This window comes from Meleagris gallopavo, chromosome 13 (assembly GCF_905368555.1).
Source record: "Meleagris gallopavo chromosome 13, MGAL_WU_HG_1.1, whole genome shotgun sequence".
Taxonomy (NCBI): Eukaryota; Metazoa; Chordata; class Aves; order Galliformes; family Phasianidae; genus Meleagris; species Meleagris gallopavo.
The window spans coordinates 4,594,662-4,615,272 of NC_139416.1; the positions used below are offsets into that span (position 1 = coordinate 4,594,662).

Here is a 20,611-nt window from a genome sequence, read left to right on the forward strand (position 1 = left end):
ATTTTAAAATCTTGCGTTGAGAGAGCACATATATCTTTAGCTTACTTTGATAGTCCTCTGAGGTTTTGTAATGTAGATAGATTTGTCTCAATCTGTCTTTATGTTGAGATGTGCTGGGCTTGCTCCATTTGTTGTGATAAGAGTTGCTTTGTAGGTCATAGGAAATAAACGTTGATCTTGTTGAGAGATTTGCTTGTCAAACTGTGTGATATATTCCATGACTACTAACTTCTGGAGAGAGTGGGATTGTTATGACATCTATAATATACTGTAGGATTCATTCTGAAACCACTGAAATCCATCACTTCCAACTCAGGATATTCTATGATTACTCTCAAACTGGCATATTGAGTCACTAGTTTATCATACACTGAAAATAGCTAAAATTGCTTTCCGTTTGCTAATAGCTAGCTGACCAGTCAACTTTGACATCAGGATTATCTTTGGAAATAGTACAACAGAGAAAACAAACATCTTTGTGTTCTTTTCTGTTTTCTCACCTCCAAAATGCCATTTGATTTTTCTCTGGAGCCACTTTCAGCTGATGTTGTCAATATTGTCTTTTTTGGAGGGTAAGTTATTAGTTTTATAGCATTGTGGACTGTATTTGTAAGGCAAATCAATATTCAGTTGGTAGATTCTTTAATAGTGTATTCTAGGTATAACATGAATTTCTGTTCCACTTTCTACACCTTTTCTGGAATGTTCTGTAGAACCAGAAGAAGGTGGGTTACTAAAAGATTATTAATACTTAAGAAAAATAAGAGCAGCTAAAGGCAGCTTTCTTTATCTTTTTTTAGACATGTGTGAAGTTATGATTCACTTCTAATGTAAGGAAAGTTATAATGAATACTTCAAATTTGATATCAGTGATGTATTGGCATTAAAAATATATGATGTAGAGGCTAAGGGCCAGAGAAAAGGCTTATCCAATTCAGGATCTGTTGCAGGAGAGTGAGTAGGTTTTTTTTTTTTTTTTTTTTTTTTGCTAATTCATGGAAATTATAGGTAAGGAAGATGAAAAGTACTTAAAAATAAATATTTGTCAAAACTGAGGGTTTTGAGGGCATGCACTGTATTTTTTGAAACATTCCTTTTATGCTTTATTTAGCGTCTCATGATGAATTTCAGGACAGCTTGCATAAAGTCATCAGTTGTTATCTTTCTGATCAAAAACTGTTAAATTAGATTCTGACAAGTCTGATCTGTATCACTTTCATTCTAGTCTCTTAGGCTTACTTGCCTGTAAGCAAACATCTGTATAAAATTATTTGCAACGAATAGTGATACTTTCTCACTGCAGAATACAGTAGGCAGCACTCTTATGCTAACGTGTAGACAAAACCCACTAAAATGCTGAGTCTCCAGTGCTTTACACCTTGTGAAGTCGTTTACATCAGTACAAAGAATGCAATCACTCTGGCCTCTAAGCAGGCATTATTTTAATTGCTGGTTTAGGTGCATGTGTACTTCAGTTACAGTCATGCTGACTACCAGGAATGCACAGGGAATATGTTCTTTGAAAGAAAGACCTCATCTGTTCCACTGACCAGAACCCTGAAATAGTACTGCCATATGTAAAAATAATTTCAGTGTAGAAATTAAGCAATAGTTTATCGCATGCTTCTGTTCATTAGAAAAACTGCAATATAAGAGTAAATGGTAGCCAAATGTTTGTTTCTTCTGAGTACCAAGAAGTTGCTTGTTTTAGAGGATATCATCTTCCAAAGTGACCAATATTTGGAAAGTTCAGCTTAACATTGCTGTTGGCTTTTTTGCATACAGCTACTTCCAGATAATCATATATAATAAGGGCATTGATTTGAGTTTTTTTTGTGATAATGATTTAAACTGTGACAATCCTGTTCCAGTAAGAATCACTCTGAGCAGGTGTCAAACACAGGTAGACTGAAAACCTGTTCTGTTTTCCAGTGACAACTATGATCGGTCAACTACGTAGGTTGCTCTGAAAGTAATTGCTCTTATTTGTTGCCATGGAAACTACAGTGGATGCAAAGAGCACAGTAACACTATTTGATAGATCAAATTCTCAGCAGCATAGTCATCACAATTAGTTACACACTTTTGCCAGCAAGGAGTAAGAGCTTGCATACTGCATTTGTGAAAATCTGCACTACTGGAGGTGACCATTGCTGTGATAGCAGTTGTGAAACATCTTTGCTGAAATGTACCACCTGATGCCTTACTGTGCTAAAATCTGCTGTCTGGTCTCCATAAACATTCAGCAAGTGGATGTGATGGATGTGAATGAACATGGAAGAATTCAGTAACACTCCTTTGCTTCATCCACACTTCAGTGTCAGACACTGTTATGTCAGACTCTGCTTCCATCTGTCACACTGTAATAAAAGGTAATGAAATATTAGTGGGAGGGTTCAACCTCTACTGCTATACCACCAGTATCTATTCACCTCTGATGTCATGGGCTAATGTAATAAAATTAGAGACATTACTTTCAGAGCAGCCTTCATAACTGTGAAAAGTTTCTACGTGTGTTTCAGTGTACACTGATAATCATGGCACAAACACAGTTACGCTTCTGCTTTTGTTTCTCTTCCCTTCCTCTCTCCTCACAACCTGAGGCATTGCTGTTGAACTCCTTTGAAACTGTGAGAGCTAATGGGAGCCATTCGTGTTTGGATAATTAGTGCAGATGACAAGAAAGCAACCTCTGTATTTTGCAAGTGTCTATCAAATCAACTGAACTCATTTCTGCCAATTGACTTGATCTGTTTGGTAGCAAGGTATTTAACATTGTTTCACTGCAGTTTTTTTTTTTTTGTTGTTGTTGAGATTTCAATCTGTCACTTCAGAAGGACTGAAATTACATTACAGTGGGCCCTTCTAGGATTAGCTCTGCGGTGTACGGTTTTAATTTTGGTGGAAATGGATTTAAAATTCTCTTGTCAGATTCCTAAATTAAACATAATGAAAATTTTTAGCAGACTAACGGTATTAAGCTAGTTCTTATTAGTTTTGGTGTGAAGAGACCACGCTGGCTAGGAAAATAACAGATTTTAAAAAATAAATTAACAGCATGGCAACAAAAACCATTCAGTGATCTGTAAATCTGATCACCTTACATCGTCATGCATCTGTTGCATCTGTTCACAAGCAGTTGGTTTCCTGATCAGCATGTTTACAAATAGTAAGAATCTATCTATTGATTTCAGGAAGAGTTGGATTAGACCTGGATGAGAGGAACTGAGGATTTTCTGGAAAGGAAGCTAACAGGCTGAGGGAAGCAGTGGTGGACTGGCATTTTGAGTAGTCCTTGTGGAATAATGTATATGTAACTCATTAATGGGGTTATGTTAGTGCAGTACTGGTGTTGTTAATGTGGGGTAGGGCAGTAGGATTAGGTGAATTAGAGATTCTGACCAGTCAATTTTATAACTTTTTCCTCTGGGGAACTGGTGTTTACCATCATCTGCCACATGGTAAGATGTGAAATTCCTTTTGATAGAGCAGAATAGCTCTATGACATCCAGAGATCTACGCCTTTCTTGAGATAGCTGTTCAGATAATGCTGGTCATCACTGTGCTTGCGTGTTCTCTCTCTCCACTTTATGTAATCTTTAAATATATTTATTGAAGCAAAAACTTTCCCAATTCTCTTCAGTTCACTACAGTTTTTTCAATTTAGGTGTATTCTTTCTTTTATGCTCCTGACAATATTTTGTATATTTCAAAAAGGCTTCCATCTCCTAGGATCTCTTTTTTGAAGCATAACAAGCTGCTCTCTCCTTTGGAGAGTGAAATAAATTTTTAGATTCTGTAATGTTCACATTGCCCTTTTAGCATCTTCACTTTCATAATATTCTTCTTATACTAAAGGGACGAGGACCATGGCTGCATTCCAAATGTGGCTTCAAGTCCCTAATGTAGTATTATGATGATTTATTCCAAGTACTACTTTTGTTTACTGTATCTATCCTAGAATCTCTTGCCTTATTAATTTAAATACTGTTAATCCTTGTGCAGATGGTTATAAAGTTCTCTCCAGTACCAAGACTGAATTCAACTCCTGTTAAATGTTTTGTGGCATATGGCTATTGAGAGAGCACTACCTTTTATTATTATTTTTTTGTAATCTCATAACCTTATCTTTCTTTACAATGAATTGCAGATGCCAGTGAAGCCACTAACAGTATCAGCTTGTGTCTATTTGTCATTCAGAATTTTATTGCCATTCTGTTTTTGTCTTTACTGGCTCTATTCTCTGGTTTTGTTTCATCAGCAATTTTCTTCACCTTCATACATATTTCATGTCTTAGGTCAGTGATATATAAAACGAACAAAAATGGTCCTAATACTGATTCTTGTGGCATTCTACTAATCCTTCTGTCCCAAACTGCTCTGTCTCATAAACAGCTTCTGTCTGTGACATTTAAGCCAGTTCCCTATCCACATATGTGGCTCACCCCAATACCATACTTAATGACTTTGGACCAAATGCTCTTTTCAGTTGTGTGGTGCAGAGGGAAATAAAAGACTGAAAGAAGGGCAGAAAGGGAATGCAGGAGGAAGGAGAGACTTAGTGACCTTTCTAAAATCCATGCAACCTAAATTCCTTCTGCAGTCTCTCCTCAATTAAAATTTAGTTTTTCAGGTGGTCTTCAACTTCTCTTTTGCTGCTTGAAGGTAAGCAGTTTGGCTAAGGCCAAAATTCAGCTTAAACACCATTTTGATTTCATGATTTTGGTGTTACTATTTCACTTGTACGTTTTAATACACCATAAAAGCATCCAAATTACCAATAGTTAGTAAGACAAAGAAATGTCAAGTCTGTGGAGCTTTAGTTGAAAAGGGGGACAAGGTAGAGTAAAAATGTTTCTCTTGTTACAACCAGCTTTAAGGTGAATGGGCAACCTGAGACCTGCGTCAAAGAGAAGATGATGGCTCTCTATGACAGCTATGAACATATTAGGTGGCATACTGCCTAGGAATACAGCATATCTTCCTGCTGTGTTACTTCCTAAACAAGCATAGTGAATGACTAAGACCAGGAGGAAGTCCCAGCTGATGGGAATTGCGCTCAGGGTTTGCAGAGATTCTTGCCCTTTGTGCTCCCTGGTTCACTGCAAAGCTTCTGAACAAATAATTTGTTTTTACAAATTTATAACCTATCCTATCTCATGTAAATTGCATTTTGTCTTTTGTTGACATTTAAGTTCCATTTTCTTTTTATTGCATATAATATTCTAGTCTGTAGTTGAGTTCTAACAAAGATTAGAAAAGGTTACTGAGTAGGCTTAAGTGTCCAGAAGGAGGAAATCCCCAGTTCCTTAGCTTGTCATCAGTTTTTCTGGAGCTGTCATTCTGCACTTTGAGAATAAAAGAAAAATCTCTCTCATGTTGAAATCAGAACATCGAATGCATTGTACCTTCAGAAACCACCTTCAAATTGTATTGAGGGGAATAATGGTGTCACCTCAAGTTGCTTAACATCTTTGAAAGACAAAACCCTTCTGGATTGCATAGCACAGTTTAGTACTAGGAGAGAGGCAATACTGTTTTCCTTCCTAATTTTCTTGTAGCTATACCAAAATGTCCTCCTTTTCTCTCTCTTCCCCATATTTAAATTAAAGGCCCCTGGGAAAGCTAGCCTCAGAAATGTCTTTGCCTACACTTCCTTCTTTATTTCTAAGACTATTAAATGAAATGGAACATTTATCTGGGATTAAAAGTCCCATCTGTAGTTGGATGAAAATTTCTCAAAGTAATAGTTGATAAAGCTTCACCCTTTCTTTTGGAGATTTCTATCATCACCAATTTTAATTTTAGTGCTTGCTTTTTTTTTTTCTCAGTCTTCAAACTCTGGAGCAACTCAACCACTCTTGTCGTAGAGAAGATAACATTTTACCTACTGAAAGAATCTTAGTCCAATTCAGGTTTTACTGCCAATGAAAGATACTCAATATGCTTATTGTCTTACAGTGATCATCTTGAATTATGCAGATTTAAATGAGAGATTCATGATATGATCTCATCAAACTAATTAGAATGGTTTTGATGTTGTAGCATATTAGTTTTGCCTTGTGTGATTGCCTTTCTAGATAGCCATGAAAAAAATCCAAGCTTTTAAGAAAATGAGTCTTATGATATGCGTAGGTATTTTTGGTGCAGATATAACTTCGGGTTTCAGCATGGGCGGAAGCCCATCAACTTTTCCAGGACTTTCTGTGCACTTGGGTTAGCTGGTGCTAGTTGAAATATGTTGCTGTAGTCTTGCATGCATGTGCAGGGTGCTGCCATCAACTCAACTAATTTCAGGGTTGCCTTGATAACAGGTAACACTGAAGTAAGGCTGCGCACTTCTGGGAAAAGCTTGCTGGCAGCTTGCTGACCTTGGCTCTCTCAATATGCTGAGTCTGAAGCTAGATGCTGTCAGGACGGAGTATGGCATCAAAAGGGGCTCTCAGAGGTGTTGAGCTCTGCATACTCTAAGTATCAAGTGTCCAGCTCAAGAGAGTTGTAAGGGTACAAAATTCTCACGGTAATTTTTCCTTCACTGAGAGCCGTGTTGCTGGTGTAGAGGCTTTGCTGACTTAGAGCCTCACTGTTTTCATTTTTCAGAGCTCCAGTAGACTTCAGTTCTCTGATTATGAGACAATTCAAATTGTTAGACAATTAAAGGTAGGTCTTTCTTGACCAACCTGATCTCCTTCTGTGATTGAGTGATCAGCCTCGTGGATGAGGGAAAGGCTGTTGATGTAGTCTACCTAGACTTCAGCAAAGCCTCTGACACTGTCTCCCCCATTTTATTCTCCTAGAGAAGCTAGCAGCCCATGGCTTGCACAGATACACTATTTGTTATGTAAAGAACTGGCTGCATGTGCAGATCCAGAGAGTGACGGTGAATGGATTTAAAGCCAGCTGGCAACTTGTCATGAGTCTTGTTTTCCAGGGGTTGGTGTTGGGGCCTGTCCTGTTCAATATTTTTGCTGATAACCTGGATGATGGGATTGAGTGCACCCTCAGTAAGTTTGCAGATGACAGCAAGTTAGGAAAAAATGACGATCTGCCTGGGATTAGGAAGGCCCTACAGAGGGATCTGGACAAGCTGGATAGCTGGACTGAGGCCAGTGGGATGAAGTGCTCACTTTGGCAGTGCATATACAAAAATTGGAACAATAGAGAGAAGATTAGCATGGCCCCTGCACAAGAAAGGCATGCAAATTTGTGAAGCATTCCATGTTTTTTGAGGACTTTTTTCACCCAGAGGGTGGTGAGGCATTGGAACAGGTTGCCCAAGGAGGCTGTGGATGTCCCATCTCTGGAGGCATTCAAGGCCAGGCTGGATGTGGCTCTGGGCAGCCTGGTCTGATGGTTGGCAACCCTGTACATAGCAGGGGGGTTGAAACTAGATGAGCATTGTGGTCCTTTTCAACCCAGGCCATTCTATGATTCTTCTTATGATTCTCTTCAACAGGGAAAGACTGAAGCTTAACACATGAACTGAAAAGGTATTACTTGTGGGAATAATCAACTTCTTAATATACAATTATATGAATCATTTTTCTGAGTAATAAACTCCCATGAGAAGGTAGTTGTGATTAAATATCACGCATATGCGGTTGCTATTCTTCAACTCTTTTCCAAACAAAGAACCAAATTAAATGTACAGTACATGTACAGTACTGGTAATTGAGAAAACAGAGTTTAAAGTCATGAGTTTATCAACTCGTAAAAATAACCCATTTGCTTTCCACCAAATATTCCCTGAGGGGAATTAATAGCCACCTTTCAAGAAAGTGGTTGCAAATATGTGAGCTGTGCTTGAGAAGTTATTATTTCAGTTTTCTGTGGTGGTAGTTTAACTGTAAATCAGTGTGCAAAAGTGCATGCAGGCAACAGACAACATGGCTTATTTTGTTGTATGTGGGAAAGATATTGACTCTGTATTCTACGGCTTGAATATATCCATCTTTCTATATGTATCACATAAAAATTACAACTAAAATTGTTGGAAGTTTTTGAATATGAAATATAGACAAGGAATGTTTTCTTGTCTTTTCACCAATTTTTTGTGAGGTAGAAGTGTTCTGTCAATCAGTTTATTATGATGAGGTTTTGCTGCAATTGCAAGTGAAATCTCTTGGTATTGCAAAAATGTGATTTATATATGACAGTGGAGTGTGTGAGCTGTAGGTCAAACAGTAAATATTCTTCTGCATTTAGGATAGTTCTGTGTCTAAGGTGTTATCTGTTTGTCTGCTTTCCCCTGTGGTCCCCATAGCTATGTTTTCTGATAATTGGGTTTAATTTCTGATGTTGTAGATTTTTCAGGATGATCTTAGCTAAAATCTTGCTGCGTTGGTTTCCAGTTTTTACAAATTAGTTATTTCCATATGCTAGAGAGGAGCATGAAGTTTGTATTTCTTGTTGTTGGAGAAGGTAGGTGAAATAAATGACAGAGGGAATGCCAACGTTACCGAGAGCACGCTTAGAGAAGACTAAAAGAGTGGAAAGCAGTGACAGCAGTTGATACTCTCATTTAAATTTAATTTTTATAACAAAAGTAGAAGTTAAAAAGAAACTGGAATGCAGAAATAAACATAATTTCCCTGTTAGTTGGTGCTTCTATGAACGCTTATGGAATTTGAATTCTCCTGCTACTGCTGAGAAGTTCTTAATAAGAATCTACAAATAAGGAGAGCTTTATAAATGTAGGGTTACTGTTTTAAGTTTCAGTAGTGCTTTTGTACTCAAACCTGTAGGGCTGTTGCCTATGGTTTACCCCACGAAAGCATGCACTAAAGCACTGTATTTTGGTATAGAGTCATTTCTTTCATCCAAAGCAAACCAAAGAAGGAATCACTTTGCAGCACAAACTGCTCAACAAACTCGTTCACTGTAGTAGCAAGCATTTTAAAGATTTTAGAAGTGAAGAAGAAAACACGGCAGATAGTCATAAGCTTAAGAGTAGGGTGTTATGCAATGTTTTTAGAGTGCATTAAGCACATTTGAGTATTTTGGCAGAAACAATCATAATGGGAAAGGAAGCCTCAAGCAAGATGCTTAAGTACCGTTAGAAGGCTAAGTTTGTGTAGTTGTGATTCTTACTGTTGTGTTGTTCTTTCACTCAAGATCCACAGTGACTACTTTTCTATTTATCGCATACAAGGTAAAAAATTTTATGCTTTATTATAGTGTGGAGAGGTATATTTTTGAGAATTCAGAAGAAATAATCAGATGTAACAATTCTTTATCTTTGTTATCTGTTGATTTTATAGAATCTTCATTGCCAATAAACATTGAACACTAAGAATTGAACATGAGCTCCAACACCTACAGATGTTTGTAGGGACTGCATACAGACTGAACTTAGTTCTTGACAGTCTCTAATGGAATAGCCATGAACTTTTCTGATCAAGGACTTAAATTTTAATTTGCAAAAGCATAATATGACTATATATCTGAGACTATGTAAAATTGATGCTAGCTTTTTGTATGAAATTTTATTAATCTTCTGTTTCTGAGAACAAAACAGGAATGAGAATCAAAAGCCACTTCATGCACTTATTTATATCCTCCTATCATTTTTTTTTCAGTGTCATAGGAGGAGCAGGTGCTAGTATAAAAAGTCTTTAAAGACTTTTTCCTTCTCACTGTAAATGATAAATACTGTCTGTCATGTACCCAGAAATTAAGAAAGCAAATGACCTGCGAGGTGTTTCTAACAGGAGATTTTATTACCTTGACATAGTGCCAGTGTGCCCTTACCTGCTGTAAAATAAAAGATAGGGCAAGCATTTGAATACATCCCAGGCCAGGTATAAATGCAGCTGTAAAGTTCAGATTTGCATATTTTTTTTTTTACATGTGTTTGCGAGATAGATGATCAGCAGGGACAGAGTGGAAGTCAGAAATGTCAGAAGCTTTTCTCTGTCATTTTATACTTGTCACCATGATTGTCACCAAGAAATCAGTGCTGGGAAACAGGCTGTAGTTTTGGTTGCTCAAGTAAAAAGGGAGGGAAAAGGTGCAAAAGTGAAGTGAGCTATTTGGTTAGGAGGCAAGTAGAAGTAGACAGGCACAGCAGAGCCAGTGAGGGATGCCAGGTAAACAGGTTTGGCAAGAATCACCTGCCTTGATTCAGTGAATGGCAGCCAGTACTTAGCATAGAAGTGCCAAGAGTCAGACTAAGGAGCTATTCCTTGGCAATTTCTGATCCTCAGAGTCCGGAAGAAAATGTGATGTTGGACTGTGTTGTAGAATATACCCACCGGATGGAAATTTGGCATGGTCAGAACTTTCCAATTCTTACTCTTTTCCCCTGTTCCCAAAACAGTTGTTATTCTGAGTACAAATATATGTTCCTTTTTGTAAAATTTAAAAGCATACTTTTAATAAATCTGTGATTTAATGTTTGACTGCACTTACAGTTAAACACCTCAATTCTCCTGAGAGGTGTTTGCTGTGACATAATGTGGTACATCCTATATGCTACCATTCTACCCTATTATATCCTGAAAAACCACGGCCCTTTCGTCACTCCAGAGATGATAATGTGCATCAGAGTAATCTTTCTAACCTGTTAGCTTGACCATCAGTGGGACATACTGGAGGGTAACTGATAGTTGTGTAACTGGTGCAGTTCCAAACTGAGAAACTGTTGTGACAGCTGGCTGGATTGGTTAGAATAGTCTATAGGGCCAAAAAGGGAGGAAGAGCTCCTTTCACTCCTTAGAGAAGTAAGATTTCACATATGAATAAGATTATATTACAGTGGTTTGAACAACTCCTAGATTTGTACTCATAGAGCAAGTTGTACAAATATTCAGACTGATTCATTATCCTTTTCATACTCTCAAATTGTATTTAAAGTTAAATTACTGAAATAGCTGTACTTCCTGCTTGTAATCTAAGCATAGCAGAAATGCAATGCTAGTGCAGGAAACTGGTCGAAAGCACAGCCTACTGTTCTCAATGTTTTAATTTAAATACACAGTTTTGAAAATTATTGGAAACTCTTTGCAGATCAAAACAGTTCCTTGAGCTAAAACTACCATCATAATTTGCCTTATCTGTCTCTACTTTCAACAGAAATATCTGCTGCCATTTTTTGACCTTTGATTAGCATCTCTTATTATGTAAATGAAGAAAGGCCATGTAAAAAGCTGGCTCTGTGTATTTACATAATGATTTACTTTCCTAAGATGGAGCAGTTAAAACTAAATAGTTCTTAAATTTATTTTGTGTAATTGCTGGCCCTTTATTTAGCATTTAAAGTAAGAGGAGCTGAGCATTTTACCCTATAAAAATTCTTTAATCACTATTTCCATAATGTTCAGAGAAATAAAACTAGGTATTAAAAAAAAATTCTGAAGACAAAAAAATTAAGAAAACTGGAAGGATTCAAATTATGTGTGACATGAGAACAGACAGCAGACACACAATATCTACTTCAGTAGTTACTACAGCTATTTACAGGCCAAGGTAAATTTTTTGAGTTGATAGAAACAAATGCTCAATGAATGAATGCCTGCAGCAAACATGTCAGCAAAGGAAAATGCTATAAGCTTTTTTTGGGGGGGCTGAAGAAAAAATCCAAAATGTCATCTCTATGAAATTTCTTAGGGAATTCTTTATAGAACGTTTTGTATGCAGAGAGATTACATGTCAGAAATGCAAAATTAGGTACAAAATAAGCCAAATAATGGTGAACGTCTTAAATGTAGAAAGTAATATATAATGTATGAAATTTTAAATCTCATTAAAAACACAAGCATATGTAATTTTGTGGCAGCCAACCCCCCAGAGTATCAATGGAAAGATGTTACTTCTCTGAGGGCTCCCTTGTATAAGTGCTGTAATAAATGAAGCACATACCCAAAGAATATCAGTGTTCCCTGCATGCCCAATATTTCTGTATTCTCAGAAGCCTCATATATGATTGTGTAATTTCATAATCTGATATAATCAACAGAAAATCTCCACATTAAATTAATGTTCAAGATCTAATTTTAGCCAGCAAGAACCGTGACAACTATGTGTGAAGCTGATACTCCATCAGACTTCCCTTTTGCTCTTCACTAAAAGCAGCATCCCAGTGTAGTGGCAGAGAGCTCTGCAGTGATTGAGATGCCATCTCCTGGCTGAGCTATAAAACCAAGCCACAGACTTATTGTGGTTATTCAAGATACTATAGTGACTGTTTCTTGGCCTAAATCCAACCCTGGTAATTATAGTTAGGTTTTGTAATTTCTCTTTCCACTTTCCTCTCAATAGGGTATTCTTCCTTGCTGCCTGTCCTAGACTGCTGTGTAGTGTTAATGTGGGCTGTTAAACAGCTGCTGTGTATCTCACTGCAAGTGGCTGCATTTCAGTGGTAGGTAAATGACTGTATCGTACAGTGCCTTGAGAATTCATGGGATAAAGGACACTTACTGTTTTTATTTTACCACTTGGTGCCTAAGTTTTATTGGAGTCTTGCCTGGTAGGTATTTCTGTATGAAATATGTAGGTGCTTCAAGGTCTGAGAACAACAAGGATAGCCCAAGAAATAACTGCCTAGATTCTTGCAGTCTTAAATGCTGAGAATTCTTTTTAAGACTATATATGTTGGGCTGTCCATTTTTTTAATGGCATCTGCAGTCTAATAAATAGAAGATAATGTAACCATGCATATAATATTTACTTTGGAAGTCATGGATTTCTGTTAATGATTGTACCCATCTTTACATACAAGCTCCATAAATAGCACGTTCAGAACAGCATACATTAGTTTTTAAGGCAAGCACGGTTTATAAGTGTTTGTTTAAAAAAAAATAATAATTACGCCATAGAAAAATGAAACAAAACTCTTAAAGCAACACAATCTGAAATGGAATAGGCAAGTAATACAATTTTTAATATTTAAATTTTTCTGTAATTATGAGTTCTATATCAGCAGACTATGAATAAACACAAATATATGTATCAGTTTTCCTGTACCTCTGATGGTTGTATCATTGGGATGGAGAAAGCCGTTGCACTGACAAAGCTATGAGACTTCACTGGAATTCCGTTTGTTCCCTGAGACATCACACCATGAGAGGCCTCCTGTGTTAGATGCTTCTGTTGACATTCTACCAGGCTCATGGGACCTTTAAATGTGAAACGAGGGCTATATGGAACTATTTAGAACTCAGAACACATTATCATTTTTGCAGAAATTGGTAATAGTTGTTTGAAAACTTCATATTCTGGGCACGGAGAATGTTTTTCGAGAGTAAATGATTCAAATTTTTGTTATAACAGCAATTTGTTATAACCTAGACTATTAGAAATTGGCATTAAAATTGTCAGATCCAGATTCTTCTGATTATAAACATGAAATCTTATTTTATCTGTTGATGCCAATTGAAAGGAGCAGTTTAGCTAACAAAAGCATTTTTCTTTAAGGTAAATAATTTACTAACAGCAAAAATCACATTATCTTTTAGTCTGATATTAATTAAAAAGGCCAAACTATCAGCTCCTAGAAATACAGCTCATATTAGGAGGATGACTAACCTTTAGCATTGCAGTCCATTAACGCCATAGCTTGATGTTCATTTCATCTTCAAACCTTCCAGCTTGCTACAGGCAGCTATCCTTTAACAACACAGCCTGCAGCTGTTTTTCTATCAGAAACTACAATTGTCACATTAGTACGGACAATGGATTTTTTGCTTCATTGTTCCTATCCTTAGCCTGCGTTTTGGCAGTCTTTGTAAGTGTGTGTATCACATTTATCTCACTCTTTAACTAAATGCACTTAGGATTCTGACCTGGTGTATGGATGCCTGCTCTTGGTGCTAGCGTGATGTCCATACATCTAATTGATAAGTTATAATGCAGCTTTAACCAGTCATTTAAAATAAATAAGATCATAATTATCAGTTTCCATTCACCCATTTATTAAATAACAATGTTCACACCGAGCAGTTTGATTTTGTGTTACAATAAGGCAGTCTCTACATGATGACAGATGGTGTTTCATTTTGCCGATGCTGTGCTAAAGTGCTGTGAGTTGTGATGTGTTTGATTTTATTAGAGATCAGATTTAACACATGCATGCTACATAACTGCAATAGCATTCCCATTTCTCATCTGTAGGAGAAAATGAAACTGTGATGAAATGTAATATACTCACCCTCAGGCAGAACTAGTGGGATTGGGAATTGCAACATAATAAATCTAATGGATATTGCACTACAGGACACTAGAAATTTACTGTTATTATGTTCAGGGAAGGAACTTGATTTTGTAAAACTCACTTTTATTTCACTGGCGTCAGTGCAATTTCACATTATTTAACCATTATATCCCAACGTTTTGCTGCATTGAAAAAGTAACCTAAGCTCAGAGGAACAGAGCAGTCAAAGAGCCCAAAAGGGAAAATACAAATTCTGAATAATGAAATGACTGAAATTATTAAATGCAAATTACTGCCTGACAAAAGTTACAGTATAGTTAATAATGTCTTATTGCTATGCATGTTTAAAGTCATTTGTCACTTATAACAATAGAACATTACCTATCAATATTACAGATTCATACAAATTACAATACCCAGTTTGGTTAATCAGAGACATTTTGTACTTGAACTCTGAGATAATATTTATTCGTATGTAACTCTGGAAAATGTGCTGCTTTAAATGTTTGAATTTCCACCAATTCAGAAGGAATTCTGTTTGATCAAGTCTAACATATCTGTCAAAAAGTGTTTCCTAGAGCACACCATTTTAGGCGTAACTAATCCACTTTAAGGAACCATTCTGAAATACATAATGGTAATTTCGTCATGATAACGGAAGAAGTACTGCAGTTTAATCCTAAACTAACAGTTAACAGGCTTGTTATGTTAGAGTCACAGAAGACCCCAGGTTGGAAGGGACCTACACAGATCACTGAGACCAACTGCTGGCTCTGCACAGGACCACCCAACCCTGATGTCTGGGAGCACTGTCCCAATGCTCCTTGAGCTCTGGCAGCATGGTGCTGAGCCACTGCTCTCTGGAGCCTTAGAGCCTTTCCCTAACCCAAAACCTGACCCTTCCCCAAGGCAGCTCCATGCCATTTCCTCATGTTCTGCCACTGTCACCAGTGAGCAGAGCTCAGCGCTGCCCCTCCATTCTCCTCTGGTTTTTATAGTCTGTGTATGGAATAAATATGTTTCTCTGAGTCCCAATCACATGCTCAGAGCAGCCCTGGGCGTTTCTGTTAGCTCACACAAAACAACAAACCTTTCTATGCATGAGGTATTCCATCTGAAGACTGTATTTTCAGTCTGGTCAGGCTGCAATTACTCAGTGAGGTAGTGGTACTTGGTTTCCCAAGGTAGCATCGCTCCAGTGAAATGGGATTGGTTTAAGTGAATTCAATCAAGAACACCAAGTCGGTCCTGTCTGTGTTAACTTTACCTCTTAATTTCTGTTGAAATGCAGTACTCTCATTTGCTTCATGCATTTATATTGGAAGTAGAGCAAGGTGCCAAAATACTGAGTTTTGACCAAAATTTTATGATGTCTCAAATATAATACCGGATACCGAAGCTTCTGTTTGTTGGTGTTTTTGTTTGTGGTGTTGGTTGTTTTTTTTCTTTTGGGAAGCTTTTTTTTTTTTTTTTTTTAAACTTAAGGGAAGAAAAGTGCTTTTAAACCTCAAGACTCCTAGAGCCTGTGTCCTGATTAAAATATCAATTTTTGTCATAATAGAGCTCCTTGTTTGGAGAGTAGATTTTGCAGTCCTATCTGTTGTAAAACAGCAGAATGTATCTGCTGTAGAAAGAAACACCTTTCAAGAGTGACTGTTAAATGCTATTTAATATAAAATAGAGTTATCTCAAATTAACCTTTTTGTTAATTTCAGCTTTTGTTTGTAAGCACTTAGCACTCTTGCTATAATCAATCAAGTTACCGTGACACAAGAAGTTTTTGGGCCTCATCACTGAGACTTTTTAATAGTGAGGAACACTGATCAGCACTTTTGCAGAAAAGGTAATAAATCACATTAAAGAAAAGAGAAAAGAAAACGAAGCAAATTATTGTTGGGAGCTACAAATGCTAATAGCTCTGCTTGTGCTAATTAAAAGGTGTGGTGCACAGAAGGAGCTGTGCTGCTGTTGGGTCGCAAAATGATGCTCCGTGTTGCTCCAGTGCTGTGTGTATACTTAATGTAATGCACAGTAATGAACTTCTTGTACACTTTGGTAGAAGAGCTTCTCTGGAGAACAGAACCAAACTTCTTCAAAGGAAGAAATAAGCAGGATGTGCCACTTAACCTTGTCACTGCAGCAGGGCTGCCAACCACTAGATCAGCTTGCACGGGGCCCAGTACTTGATGCCTTCTAGGTTTTGTAGTACTGAATACTTTAATTTCTTCAGGTTAATTATTTTTATGACCTTTATAGTTTGCTAGGCTTTTATAATTCTGTAATTTTGCAATATTCTTTTTTAAAGAAAAAATGCTTAGCATAAGCAAACTTCATAATTTGAAAATTTAAGACAGAAGCTGTTTTCACTGTTAGTGCTATTTATCATTATTATAAAACAGCCTGCTAGGGTATTATTGGAAAGATGTTTATATGTCTGCTGTACATACATATAAAAAGACTTTCCCAGGTCTGAACTATACAAGGCAATATGCTACATTTCAACTGTTTGCAAATAATATGTGCAGGTAATGTGCTCCCAAAGGTTGCTCTATAAGTGGTTTTTTAATGCTTTTTCTCTAAATAAAAGTAATGAAAGCAGTTGTTATTAAAAATAGTACAAATTAACTATTGATTTAAATTTTCAACCTTTGTCTGGCACTCATTGTTAGTGGAGCTGCTTTGGTTGCATGAATGAAAGAGTAGTGAGACACATATATTTACATATCTATCTATCTATCTATATATATCTACGAATTAAACGTAGTCCTAAAAAACACTCATTTTCTCTGTCAAGTGCACTGTAAATATAGTGCAGTAGGAGATAAGGCTTAATTAGGAAATTAATTTTTTTTTTTTATATGACCAGGTCAGTATGTTAAGTGCTGGCACTTGAATTTCAATATCTTTAGCTGCTGTGGAAATGAAAATGACACAAATTTTGCCTATGTTAAGAAAATAAAGCAAGACCAGACCTTAATCTTATAATCAGTTTGGATTTCCATCCTCATTTATAACTGTTGATCTTAGTGCATACATTGATTTAGAGATGGAAATTAATATATTTGAAAAGCATTCACTTGAGTAAGTTTTTCAAAACCAAATAGCATCTCAAGTGGCTTGTCTTCCAGCTCTGTTAGTGACAGCCAGGCAGAACCCATGCAGCTCCCCAGGGCAGTAGGCACAGCTGGTAGATGTCATCATTTCCTTCTGCTTCTTAGTCCTGGGCACCAAGTCTGATTTGTACCTGTTTTTCTTCTACAGCCTCAGGTGTGCTGAATGAGCACTGTCGTTGTGGGTGGCTAATTCACAGTGCAGAGTGTGTTCTGTGGGCCTTTATTGTTCTATCTGTGGGATTGCTGCTAATTTACGTGCACGTATTCTCATGGCGATCTCCAGTCCCTCCATCATCAGGAGGAGATAAGGGAGGGAACTTTCATGCCCCAGGCAGCACCTGTTAGAAGGCTAACAGTCAAAGCCTGATGAGAATCAGCCTTCCCCTGAGCCAGCACACTGAGAGAGAACTAAGGACAAAATCCTCTTGCTATTAACTGCGGCTTATGTTTTAAGAACATTTGGGAAGCTAACGCATTGGGAACATTTTTAGTAGGTGTTGCATTTCTATTGTAGAAAACAACTACAGAGAAAGATTTCCTTTGGTTCTGCTGAGTGTTTAACTCCTTTCTCCTTGCTCTCCTTTAGGTCTTCATGAAATTAAGGGTGTGTCAGAACGAGATCACTGCCTGCTGATGTGGTAGTGGCTGGAATGGCTTCTGATACCAGAAGGGTCTTCTTTTGATTGCCTATTATACCACAGCTGTCACTCATAAGGGTGTGTTCTTATTATTTTGGCATCATTTGTCTTCTGTAACCTGTGATAAATTATTTCCCTGTCTGAGGATGTTATTTAAGATCTGCTAGGTATTGCAATTCTGGTTTCTTCAACAACGTTACACAAAGAGATTTGTTGAAAACTATGAGGAGCATTCAGTAGAACCCAGCTGTTGAGTGTAAGGTCAATACATGATCCAATGGTTATACTTTCAATAACCTACACTGATTTTTTCCTATCTGCATTTAGGAAGGAAAAAAAAAAATCCAGCATATACTTCACTCCTGGAACTTGTTCTTTAATTTAATTTAACTTTATTGTTGTGTTTTCTTTCCTCCATCCTCTTTCTCATTCAACATACTGCTAATTATCCCTTTCAGTGAAATTACTTCTTTCTTTTGTCAGAAACTCTCCCAACACTTCTTGAAAGAGGGAAAAATAATAGGTTTTTATCAGTAATTTTAAATGTTTTCTGTTATAGAATCATAGAATCATTTGTGTTGGAAGGGACCCTTAAAGGCTATCTAGTCCAACTCCCCTGAAATGAGCAGGGACACCTACAGCTCCATCAGGTCACTCAGAGCCCTTTGTACTGAGAGTCGCAGTAGTGACTGAAAACCGAAAAGCCCAATAATGGTTATTATTGCCTGTATGGATCTGAAACTTGATGGGAAATCTGGATAACGCCCTCGCAGTACCAAGTGCTGATACCTTATTGCTTTTGTGTTTTGTACAGATCTTAACCCTACAAATGCATAGTAAAGAGTTTCTGAAAAGGTGTTTTGTTTACTTTTCTTCCTGTTTTTTTTTTTTTTTTTTCCCAACTTTTAATTGCAGGTGAAGTAAAAGCACTGTACATTGAATTTGGTTTGCATAAAATTGCACAGGCATGCTGGCCATGGTAGCAATTTAGAAAACTCTAATGAAAACATTTACAGTGTTGATTCTTCACCAAGATGCCCATTGAAAAAATACAGTCCTCCAGCAGCCAAAATAATGCCATAAAACTTGGTTGATCTTAAGCAACAACTGAATAAGCTCTCGATTAGCTTGCAGTGCTGAAACAGGCTGTGTGCTGTGACCTAAGCTTATCATGATGCTTCTCAGATCTTCTTTTATCCTCTGCTTCCTTATTTTAACTGCTCTTCTTTCATTTAGGCTGATGTTTTTTTCAAGTATAAACATTGTTTTCCTTAAAAGTGTATTGTCCTTGCTTCTGGAGTGCTTCAGTTTCTGTACGGAGACTATCACTGTTCCTATGGCACAAGTGCCATGGTTATGTCGTATCTTGTTTTAACAGCATTGGAACTGTACTTAACATGGATTGTATTGTAATGCCTGCCTTTCAGTTCTGAATCAGAGCAGTAATTCTCCACTTTCAAAGAGGAGGTGCTGACTGTGGAACGAATACAGCTCATTGAAATAGCATTGCCAGGTTAATGTACCTGGGTTTTGGCCTTTGATTTCTTAAAGACCAGAAATGAACCTCTCAGTTGTTTGGTTGTTTTTTTTTTTGTTATTTTTTTAAAATAAAAATAAATATTCAATGCAGTGTATTTTTCCTTATTGTTCTTAGAGATCTACATGCTGGATAGTTGTGTCTGGCTTAGGTTTCTTTGTATTAATATCTGGAGCCTTATTTGTAAGTGTTTCATGATTCTGTCATCCCAAATGTGTTTAAAAATATTACTCCTGCATTTCACATAACTTTTGTGTCTGTGCATAAAGTGAAAGTCAGGACAAAGCAGACAATTCCCTTGGCTCTCTAACTGCATTTGAATTTAATTTGCCCTTTTCATCTCCTCTTTGTTTTCTCTATTTAAATTGCAAGATTTTTTCAATGGATTCTCCAGTGTATTTTGTTTGTACTGTGCCTAACGCCATTGTCAAATGACCCTTAGTCTTTCAGTAATAAGCAACATTTATAATAACATCAGTTTAAAGACAATTTGGAGACACAAAAGACCTAATTATGCAATGGTGGGGAGTGGGGGGCAGCTGGAAGCCTGTTTTATTTCAAATATATTTAGTTTGTGCTAAAGATAGTATTACTTTCAAATATTAATCATCAGTTTTCTGTGTGTTTCTGGATTTCCAGTAAGAAAGAGGTACAGATATTATGAAATTTAATTGTTTGCCTGATAGCTCTTGGCAATGTTGCAAATATTCAGTTCAGATGAAAATGTCCCTAAGAGCCTAAAGAAAGGTGATGCATTTTGTGGGACAGCTGCAGAAATGGGTCTTCATGATCATGGGAGATGGTTGTTGTTGTGGAACTTATTCTGATCAATTGCTGAAATTTAGTAACCTGTGAAAATCTAGCCAGCTTTTGTGTCTTCTGAGAAGCTTACCAAAGAAGTGTTATGTTGTGCGGGTGGTAGTGCTACAGAATTTTGATCAAATCCACATCTCTTGCTGGCTTTCTTAACATATGTTACATTTTATGTAATGCAGACCAAGACAGCTTTAAGAAACTGATCTGTCCAGTCCATCTTCATAGATGGATGCCTTCAGTAGTGTTTGAATTCATCACCTATTTCCTTTTTATTTATTTTTGTTTTTTTTTTCAGGTCAGATTTGAGTATTACTGGTGTTAATTCTGAATTCCTAATACCAGTGATTAGCTGGTGCTG

At 37.0% G+C, this 20,611-nt stretch overlaps 1 protein-coding gene and 1 non-coding gene across 7 annotated transcripts in view; both read left to right on the plus strand.

Moving 5' to 3' along the window:
• TOX3 (TOX high mobility group box family member 3) overlaps positions 1-20,611 on the plus strand; it is a 228,022-nt gene that overhangs the window by 55,905 nt on the left and 151,506 nt on the right. For all 6 annotated transcript variants that reach the window (XM_085235016.1, XM_085235018.1, XM_085235019.1 and 3 more), the window contains exon 4: positions 17,849-17,978. The gene's annotated coding sequence lies outside the window, so the exon portion shown is untranslated. The remainder of the gene's footprint in view (positions 1-17,848; positions 17,979-20,611) is intronic.
• LOC116217146 (U6 spliceosomal RNA) lies at positions 7,120-7,226 on the plus strand. The gene has a single exon (XR_004161235.2). It is a non-coding gene; the product is annotated as a U6 spliceosomal RNA (small nuclear RNA).